A 10427-nucleotide genomic window follows, 5' to 3' on the forward strand; every position below is an offset into this window, starting at 1 on the left:
GCTGCCCACTCACTCCCTACCTATTCAGTATAGTATTCAAAGTCCTAGTTAGAGAAATTAGAAAACAAAAGGAAGTCACAGGAATACAAATTGGATAGGAAGATGTCAAAATATCATTATTTGCAGATGATATGATATTATATTTAAGTGACTCCAAAAGTTCCATCAGAGAACTCCTAAACCTGATAAACAACTTCAGCAAAGTGGCTAGATATAAAATTAACTCAATCAAATCAGTGGCCTTCCTTAGAAAAGAATAAACAGTCTGAGAAAGAAATTAGGAAAAGAACACCCTTCACGATAGACATAAATAACATAAAATACCTAGGTGTGACTTTAAGCAAATCAAAGATCTCTATGACAAGAACATGAAGTCTCTGAAGAAAGATCAAAGAAGATCTCAGAAGATGGAAAGATCTCCCATGCTCATGAATTGACAGGATTAATATAATAATAAAAATGGCCATCTTGCCGAAAGCAATAGGCAGAATCAATGCAATACCCAATCAAACTTCAAACTCAATTCTTCATAGAGTTAGAAAGAGCAATTTACAAATTCATCTAGAATAACAAAAAACCCAGGATAGCAAAAACATCCTCACAGTAAAAGAACTTTTGGGGGAATCACCATCCCTAACCTCAAGCTGTATTACAGAGGAATTGTGATTTAAAAAAAAAAAAAAAAAAAAAAAAAAACTGCATGGTATTGGTTCAGTGACAGGCAGGTAGATCAATGGAATAGAATTGAAGACCCAGAAATGAACCCACACACCTATGGTCACTTGATCTTTGACAAAGGAGCTAAAACTATCCAGTGGGAAAAGGGAAGCATTTTCAACAAATGGTGCTGGCTCAATTGTCTATTATCATGTAGAAGAATGCAAATCAATCCTTCTTATCTCCTTATATGAAGCTCAAGTCCAAGTGGATCAAGGACCTCCACAAAAAAAAAAAAACAGATACACTGAAACTTATAGAGGAGAATGTGGGGGAAAGCCTTGAATATATGGGCTTGGGAAAACTTCCTGAATAGACCACCAATAGCTTATGCTCTAAGATCAAGAACTGACAAATGGGACCTCATAAAGTTGCAAAGCAACTGTAAGGTTAAGGACAGTGTCTATAAGCAAAAATGGCATCTACAGATTAGGAAAAGATCTTTACCAACCCTACATCCAAAAGAGGGCTAATGTTCAATATATACAAAGAATTCAAGAAGGTAGTCTCCAGAGAACCAAATAACCTATTAAAAAAATGGGGTACAAAGCTAAACAAAGAATTCTCAATTGAGGAATACTGAATGGCTGAGAAGCACCTAAAGAAATTTTCAACATCCGAAGTCATCAGGGAAATGCAAATCAAATCAACCCTGAGATTCTACCTCATACCTGTCAAAATGGCTAAGGTCACTCCTGGGCATATAGCCAGAAGATGCTCCAACATGTAATAAGAACACATGCTCCACTATGTTCATAGCAGCCTTTTTTTATAATAGCCAGTAGCTTGAAAAAACCTACATGTCCCTCAACAGAGGGATGGGTACAGAAATTGTGGTACATTTACACATTTGAGTACTACTCAGCTATTAAAAACAATGAATTTATGAAATTCTTAGGCAAATGTGTGGAACTAGAAAATATCATCCTGAGTGAGGTAACCCAATCACGAAAGAACACACATGGTATACACTCACTGATAAGTAGATATTAGGCCAGAAGTTTGGAATACCCAACATACATTTCACAGACCACATGAAGCTCAAGAAGAAGGAAGACCAAAGTGTGGGTACTTCCCTTCTTAGGAGGGGAAACAAAATACCCATTATAGGAGATACAGAGACAAAGTGTGGAGCAGAGACTGAAGGAAAGGCCATCCATAGACAGCTCTACCTGGGGATCAATCCCATATACAGTCACCAAACCCAACACTATTTGTGGATGCCAACAAGTGCTTGCTGAAATAGATGTGATATAGCTGTATCCTGAGAGACTCTGCCAGTGCCTGACAAATACAGAGGCAGATGCTCTCAGCCAACCATTGGACTGAGCACAGGGTTCCCATGGGGTACCTAGAGAAAGGACAGAAGGAGTTGAAGGGATTTATAGCCCCATAGGAGGAGCAACAATATGAACCAACCAGTACCCCCAGAGCTCCCAGGGACTAAACCCCCAACCAAAGAGTACACATGTTGGGACAATGGCTCTAGACACATATGTAGCAAAAGATGGCCTTGTTAGTCATCAATGGGAGGAAAGGCCCTTGGTCCTTTGAAGGCTTGGTGCCCTAGTGTTCTCATTACCTATGAAATTAAGCTGAAATCTTGATTATTTAAAAGTTTCAAACTGAGTCCAGTAAATCTATCTATAAGCATGTTCACAGGCCATAGCATTAGTAGAGCAATCAAGCACTTAAAGCTTCCCCTTTTAACTCGTAAGTCTCAACATAAAGGTGAAGTTATTGCTTCTTTTGGCTTGAGCTCGAAATGTTGCTATTGTATCCAATCTCATTGTGTGTTGCAGAACTGAGCCTCAAGATGTGGGATTTTATGGCCATAAATTAAAATTATTTGACATGCGTCAATAAAATAACATTGCCAAGTACTAAAACACTTTGGCTTTCTGTCAAGTCTGAGGTCAGGGTCTGTGAGAATGACATAGTGCCTTTTCTTGCCTGCTTATTACTGTGGCCGGAGGCTGTAGCAACCAGATGTCTGGCACTTTGCATTTAAAGGGCTCACAGTTTTAGCAGATAAAGCCCCAATTTTCCTTCTTTAATTCAAAGTTGTACTTGTTTCCATTGAATTATATGATTTTTTTATTAATGTGATTTTCTCTTTTTCCATACTCTGTCATTACCAGCTAAATAACAAAAAGATCATAGCATATTGTATATTTGAATTACTCTTTACCAGATGGTCAGAAGAATAAATATATTAAATTTTTTCTCATGTTGCTTAGATAGTGTGTTATAAATCTTAGATGTTATTTGAAATTTTTTCCATGCAGCCTTGGTATCCTAAAATTCCCTCATTCTACACATCTCACATACACCTAAGACTTCAGCCCTAGATTTGCTAAAAGAGAGAAAGAATAAATGGATGGCTTGATGAACTTAGACCACGTGTCACTTAAAATTATGATATGTTTAATACTGGCACAGTACTGTGATTTAAAATCAACAAACAGAAATATTGGTGTGTGCTAGAATGTTGAAAGACTGTTGGCTGATTCTTCATCTGTATGTTTGCAGTTGGCCTTCCATCATAGCTAAAGAAAATCAAATCTTGTAAAGCTCCACCTATGTTTTATGAGGATATGAAGCTCTAGCTTGCTGTCTGGGGTAGCATTTCAACTCCATCATTTAGTTCTCTTATTACATTTTAAAATTAAATTTCATTTTGGTTATTATATCCTACCACCTGCAATTTATCTGAGTACTCAAATAACAAGGTTTCTGCTACATCTACTATAATCTTTATTTTAGAGGTAAAATGACCTTTCTAAAATATGGATGGGTGAAAACACTGTCCAAAACACAGCTGGATCCCAGAACAGTTTTGAACACACTCAGTTAGAAGATACAGGCCATGGAGCTCTGGATCCTCCAAACTATGATGGATTCCAAACCCTAGCACTGAAACACAAGATAGGTTTGGTGTGTTGTTTGGTTTTAAGTAAAGAATCAAGTCAAAGATGTTCCCACTGGCCAAACAGCAAATAAGCTGTGCATCCATAATGAGATGTTCAGTATCAGAGAACAATATAGGTATACTTCAATCCATGAGATCATCTCTTAGGTACATACACTTCACTATCTTCATCATTCACATGTGGGGAGAACTAATTGGACCATCTCAGTAGTGTGATCAGTGCTAATAGAAGGAAATAACCATTTCTTTTGACTTTTCTCTATGAATGATTCAAAGTCATATAAGAGCTGCTGCAATCAAGAGGGGCTTCTCTGAATGGAGCCATACTTTCTAGTAGATGAAGAAAGAAAAATTACATCATTACTCCCTTGTCAACACTTGTAAACTAGTGTTTCTGAGAAATGATGCTCATATTTGAGTTAACCGTACCAACAGTGGCATAACCAAACATCATCTATGACACCCATGCCTACTGATGGAAGTATGCACTAGCACCTACGACTTCATTGTGTTAAAACATTAATTCTGAATCTTACAAAGCTTTAAATAATCTCTTTATTCATGGGAAACATGGGAGATGAACTATCTGGTACATAACATCCTGGGTTTGAAGGGAGTAATGGCTTAGAGCATCAATCTAGAGGTACGTGCACACATGAGTGTGTGTGTGTGTGTGTGTGTGTGTGTGTGTGTGTGTGTGTGTGTAGGGGACATGGGGAGTCATGGAACAAAAATCTCAGAACCATTCTTGACCAACTTACAATAAGGTCAGAGTTCATAGCAGAATCTAAGTTAATGATAACACTAACCACATGCTCTAACTTGCATCTACTCGGGAGACTAAAGCAGTTGTCTTAGTTAGGATTTTACTGCTGTGAACAGATACCATGACCAAAGCAACTCTTATAAGGACACTAATTAAATGGTGCTGGCTTACAGATTCAGAAGTTCAGTCTATTATCATCAAGGTGGGAGCACGACTCTATCCAGGCATGCATGATATAGGAGGAGCTGAGAGTTCTACATCTTTATCTGGAGGTTGCTAGAATACTCACTTTCAGGCAGCTAGGACCAGGGTAGTAGAACCAACTCCAACAGTGACACACCTACTCCAACAAGGGCACACTTCTAAACAGATGTTTGTACAGAGCTGGAATTAGAGGTGGTTGTGAGCCACCCAAAGTAAGTGCTGGAATCCAAACTCTCTGGAAAAAGCAGTATGAACTTCTAACTGCTGAGCCATCTTTCCAAGTCATAAGGTCTTCATTCTTGGCACCTTTCAAAGTTCCATTGAAGGGCTAAAGAATTTTAGAATTTTAAAATAAGAGCATTTAATAGAAATGTATCTGTAGAAATGTATAATGTATAACCTTTACCTAAAAGGGCATGGAAATTCTCTCTGAAACAAGCCAAGAATGTAGGCCTGCTAGTTCCAGAAACCAGTCCCTCCACAAAGGCAGACTTCAAGGTGTTTCTAGGGAGCAGTCAATCACAAAGTGAATGATCATGACAATGATAAAGCCACATTCTTGAGAATAACAAGTATGCAGGATGTTTTCCTCATGACCCTGACTCCTGTCTAAAGCATGGGTTGGGTCCCTCTGAAAATTTCCACTGTTTTTATGTTTCCTTGGTACCCCTCAGCCCCCTAGTTTGTGGTTTTTCTCTTTAAATACCCCTCACTTCTTGTGCTCAGGATCGAGTTCCTTTGCCCCTGCGAGGGTTACGAACTCGTCCCCAGTATACTGGCTCCCCCGCCCCAATAAAACTCATGTTGTTGCATCAAGATCGGTCTCTTGTGAGTCTTTGGGTGGCTGTGTTCTCCCAGGACTTGAGAGAGGGTCTCCCCTCGTGGGGGTCTTTCACCATCATTTGTGGAAAAAGCCATTGTTCTCCTCTACAGCATTCTCTGAGTGATAGGTATGGGGTGTGGTAGGGGTTTCTGTTTTGTTTTCTTTTTTCCTATTATTTTCTTTCTTTTTTTGGCATCTTCTCACACCTTACACTCTCCAGGAAATGGTCAATGTTCTTCAAAGATGGAGCAGCAATACCAACAATGAAGGCTTTTAAGCTGCCCATCTTGATATACATTTCTGACATTAGAGTAGTTTAGCTCTGAGCTAGGTGTTAGACTCGATGGTATTCTGAAATACTCTCTGAATATAGGAAAGGGAAGGCTGGAGGCAGTGGGATGAACATGCAAGGACATATGTGTCAAAGCATCTTGAGTTTAAAAATGGAATCTCTTAAATAAATGTTAAAAGTCTGAACTACAATAATTTTCAGACGATAGGTCTCAAAGATGTGCTTCATGTACATAAATTAAGTTACATGTTTTCCCAAACAGTTTAGTTGATATAAGATAATTTATTTTAAAAAAATAAAATTAAGTGAGCAGAAAAGATTATAGATGGCAAAAAGTGGGACAGAGTTAAAGAAAGCTGATTTGGAAAAAGATAGAAATGGAGAACAAAGCAACAGAACACTAAGGAAGATTCGAGGTGATTGTGGATGATTTATTGGGTCATTGGCAATAGCTGATCTTTGAAATGTTAATTAGTGATTAGTCATCTCTCATAACTTTTTGCTCTTAAACCTAAAGCTCTCAGACCTTAGTACACACATTGTGACCACATGAACATTTAAGAAAGTACAAATGACTGGAACTCACCCTAGAGAATCTCCTTTATTTGATCTGAGTGCAGCATGCAATTGTGTGGAGATTTTGTTATGTTTAAGCTCCCCAGATGAAACTAATATGCAGCCAACTTTGAAGTCACTTCCATGCAGGTTCTGTGAAGGACAAAAAGGAGGGCATGCATTCCTCCAAATAAGATATGAGCATACTCTTGAAGCTGTTGCCTCAGCCATAAACATTACCTGTGGTCAACATAGCAAAATTGCATCACTTTGACAGGGAATTTCTATTGAGTCTATCTTTGATCCTCTTTCGATGTCTGAGATTGAGGCTCTAAGGGAGAAAGAGTAGGTGAAAGCAAGTGATTTTCCTGGAAGTCTTGGGTAGAGCTGCAGTAGTTTACTCAAGTGGACTAGGCTGTTAAAGCAAGATGTCCTGAAACTGAAGCTATGATCATGTACATGTAAGTAGTGTAGTAACAGCCTCATGTCCATGTAAGTAGTGTAGTAACAGCCTCATGTACATGTAAGTAGTGTAGTAACAGTTAGCCTCATGTCCATGTAAGTAGTGTAGGAACAGTTAGCCTCATGTCCATGTAAGTACTGTAGGAACCGTTAGCCTCATGTCCATGTAAGTAGTGTAGGAACCGTTAGCCTCATGTCCATGTAAGTAGTGTAGGAACCGTTAGCCTCATGTCCATGTAAGTAGTGTAGGAACAGTTAGCCTGTCAGGGTGCTGCCATTCCTCTGACATGCAAAAACCAGCATAGTTTACATGCACATATTTTCCATCTCCCAAGAAATTAACCCAGAATTGTGGGGACATTCTGGCAGAAAGCCTCATTAGGAATATGGAAAGCAAACAGAGAAGGTTAATTGGAGACTCAGCTGTCTTGTATTGATGTAGTAATGTTGTCTTTAGAACAAATTAGCTCACTGGGACTTGGTGACACAGCAGAGTATTAAACCTTTCTCTACAAAAAGAACATGTGCAAGGCAGCTCTTTTTTTTCTTCCTAGCTTGAAAAATTACACAAAGACCAAGTGTGGAAAATGTTTGCTTTGCAGAAAATCATTTAAAAATGGAATCTCAATTTTGTTAGCAGCTCTGTGTTTTAAAGGGGCTATTTATTCCTGACTCCACAGCATATGGTTTATGGCCATTTATATAGTGCATTGGAACTGCCTGAACTTGGGCACCTTGGGGAGTGTTTGTTTTTATATTTTTTAAGGTAGTTGAACTGAAATCCAACATGAATCATCTAAGAGAGATTTAGGAGCACATGAAGATAAATGTTTCCCAGGTGACAGGGAACGGCGCAGCTGGAAGGTGATCCGACATAAATAAGCAACCTGGAAGGCCCATGCTTTGGTGCCATCAATGACGAACAAGAGTGTGGCATTTTCATTCCTCAAGTGGAGAGACAAACAGTTTATTATTTAAAAAGAGAATTCAACCATTTCTTGAACAAAATGCTGGAAGCTCTCTCAGTGTAGAAACTTAATCAAACATTCATTAATTAACTTACACACTAATTAGGAAATATTATTGAACATGAACAATTAGAACTGATGTTCTCTAAGGCTCTTGAGATAGAAATGAATAAGGCATGTTTCTTGCCCTAAAATGTTTTGTAGGTAGATCATTAATTTTTGTTCTTTCGAAGTGTATGGCTTCTGTGCATGTCAAATGCTCCCAGGTCAGCTGATGTGCTAACATAGAAAAATTGCATACAGAATTATTTCTACTGGCTCCATGATCTTGAAAAAAATTCTCTTTGATGTTTTTGTATAATTCATTAAAGTTTACATTTACTTTTTTATCCATTTTTGCCATTCTGTATCATTTGGTAGTCCTTAAAATACAGTTTTAATTCTTGATCAAAAGAATCTACTAATAAAGTGAAGTAGCTCAGTTCATAATAATAATCTTCAAATCTTATTTCTTTTAAAAGAAATAGTGAAAAGTATCCTATCTGGGGCTGGAGAAGCACACACATTCACTCATGCTTGGTCAGTGTTGACCTCAAAGAAAAGAAAGCCACTTAACATTAGAGGGGAAAATTGTCAGGATGCCACAGGGGGTGTTATCACTAAAGCATAGACAATACAGGAAGAGGAGTGCTCCTTAGCATTTGCACTGCATTCGTTTCTTCACTGATGTCAAATAAGATCTTTTATATAATCCTAACACCAGACACCATGCCTCACCCATACATGCAGCCCAGCTGTATAACAGTGTTTCCTTCTGCCTCATCACACAGACCAGTGACTAAGAACAGACAGGAAGAGCATGTTATGTAAGAGCCAAGCGATTCTGTCATATTTGTGGCTTCAGATGTGACAGGTTAATATTGTTATCTATTTCTAAGGAATAGAAAGAGAAGACTTGGCACTAGCAGGTATGGGATTTCATCCTAGGCTTAACTCCCAAACTCTCCCATATAACTGTTTAATTCTTGCTCTTTCTTGCAGCATAATATCAATTCTGCTATGTGTTCTAAAACACTACTGAGTGGGCCTCTTTGTTTGGTAAGTTCTCACACAATAATGTTTCTAGTAAATCCTACCCCATGGGTTCAGATAAATACCCAGAAGCTGAAGGAATTAAATATTAAATTACAAACAGAGGAAGTTATTATTATCCAAAGAAACAATATTCTAGAAGAAAGTTTGTCTTTGACAGCTATTGTCTTACTAATTAATTTTATTCTGATTGTCCTGGACACTGGACATATTGTATCATTCAAAATTTAATTATACACCAGTTTATTTATTATTTGAAATTAGAATTATTTTCTTTTTGTGAGGGGAAAATGACAGAATATTGAGAAATTTTTTAAATCTTGTATATTTTTAATGAATATAAACTTCACTTACACATAAACTTTTTTTTTTTGAGACAAGGTTTCTTTATATAGACCAGGCTGGCCTTGAACTCATAGGGATCCACCGTTCTTTGCCTCCTAAGTGCTAGGATTAAAGGCATTCACCACCATGGCCCAGCTACTCATAAACATTTAAGCAAATTACTTATCAATTTTTTATCACATAGAAAATATATAAATCATGCTGATTGTATTGTTTAATACTAGTAGGTATGAAAACCGTAAAATGCCTTCCTCACAGTGGTTGGCCCTGTGACAGACAGATGGCTCAGTCATTAAGAGCGCTTACTGCTCTTGCAGAGGGTTTGGGTTTTCACTTTAAGGAGTTCACAATTTCCTGTGCCTCAAGATGACACTTCTCATTTTCACAGTGACCTCTACTCATGTGCACACCCATACACACCCTCACACTCACATACTTACACACAGAGACACAGAACATACACCCAGATAAAGGTAAAATAAAAAAATCAAAGTAAAACCTGGTTGAATAGTATGCTGGGTATGAAGCAAAGAAAAACAACTAATTTGACTAATAACTGTTTTATCAGTTTATCATATAAAACCAAGAAACCAATCTCTTTCCAGTCTGCAAGAAAATTCCAAATAAAATTTATTGTAAGCCTGGTGAACAACGTTTAAGGTTTAGATTAGTGTCTTCTACTAATGCCACAAATATCCATCTGTGGATAATTAGAGATACTAGTTTTCATGTCTATCAGGTCTACTGGCCTAAGTTTTATAGCATAGAAAAGTTTTCCCAAGTCTGGCTGCATTTTTCAACTAGAAAAGCAAATGTCTAATTTCTAAAGTATCATTCTTCATCTCATATCATTGCGGTTTGTCACAGAAATAGCAACGATTGTTTGCAATTCTATCTTATTTTAAACATTCTTAATCTCTCTCTGTCTCTCTCTCTCTGTTTCTCTGTCTCTCTCTGTCTCTATTTCTCTCTCTGTCTCTCTCTGTCTCTCTGTCTCTCTGTCTCTCTGTCTCTCTCTGTCTCTCTCTGTCTCTCTGTCTCTGTCTCTGTCTCTCTCTGTCTTGCTCTCTGTCTCTCTCTGTCTCTTTGTCTCTGTCTCTGTCTGTCTCTGCCTTTGTCTTTCTGTCTCTGTCTCTCTCTCTGTCTCTCTCTGTGTCTCTCTCTGTCTCTGTATCTCTCTCTGTCTCTCTGTGTCTCTGTCTCTCTCTCTCTGTGTCTCTCTCTGTCTCTGTCTATCTCTCTCTGTCTCTGCCTCTCTCTCTCTCTCTCTC

The 10427-nt window shown here is 38.0% G+C and overlaps 1 long non-coding RNA gene across 2 annotated transcripts in view; it reads left to right on the top strand.

Annotated features, from left to right (window-relative positions):
• The window catches only part of LOC116088174, a 28318-nt gene that overhangs the window by 6168 nt on the left and 11723 nt on the right, over nt 1–10427 (top strand). For both annotated transcript variants that reach the window (XR_004117802.1, XR_004117801.1), the window contains exon 3: nt 8761–8817. This is a non-coding gene — a long non-coding RNA (uncharacterized LOC116088174). The remainder of the gene's footprint in view (nt 1–8760; nt 8818–10427) is intronic.

The sequence above is a fragment of the Mastomys coucha genome, unplaced genomic scaffold (genome assembly GCF_008632895.1).
Source record: "Mastomys coucha isolate ucsf_1 unplaced genomic scaffold, UCSF_Mcou_1 pScaffold14, whole genome shotgun sequence".
Classification (NCBI taxonomy): Eukaryota; Metazoa; Chordata; class Mammalia; order Rodentia; family Muridae; genus Mastomys; species Mastomys coucha.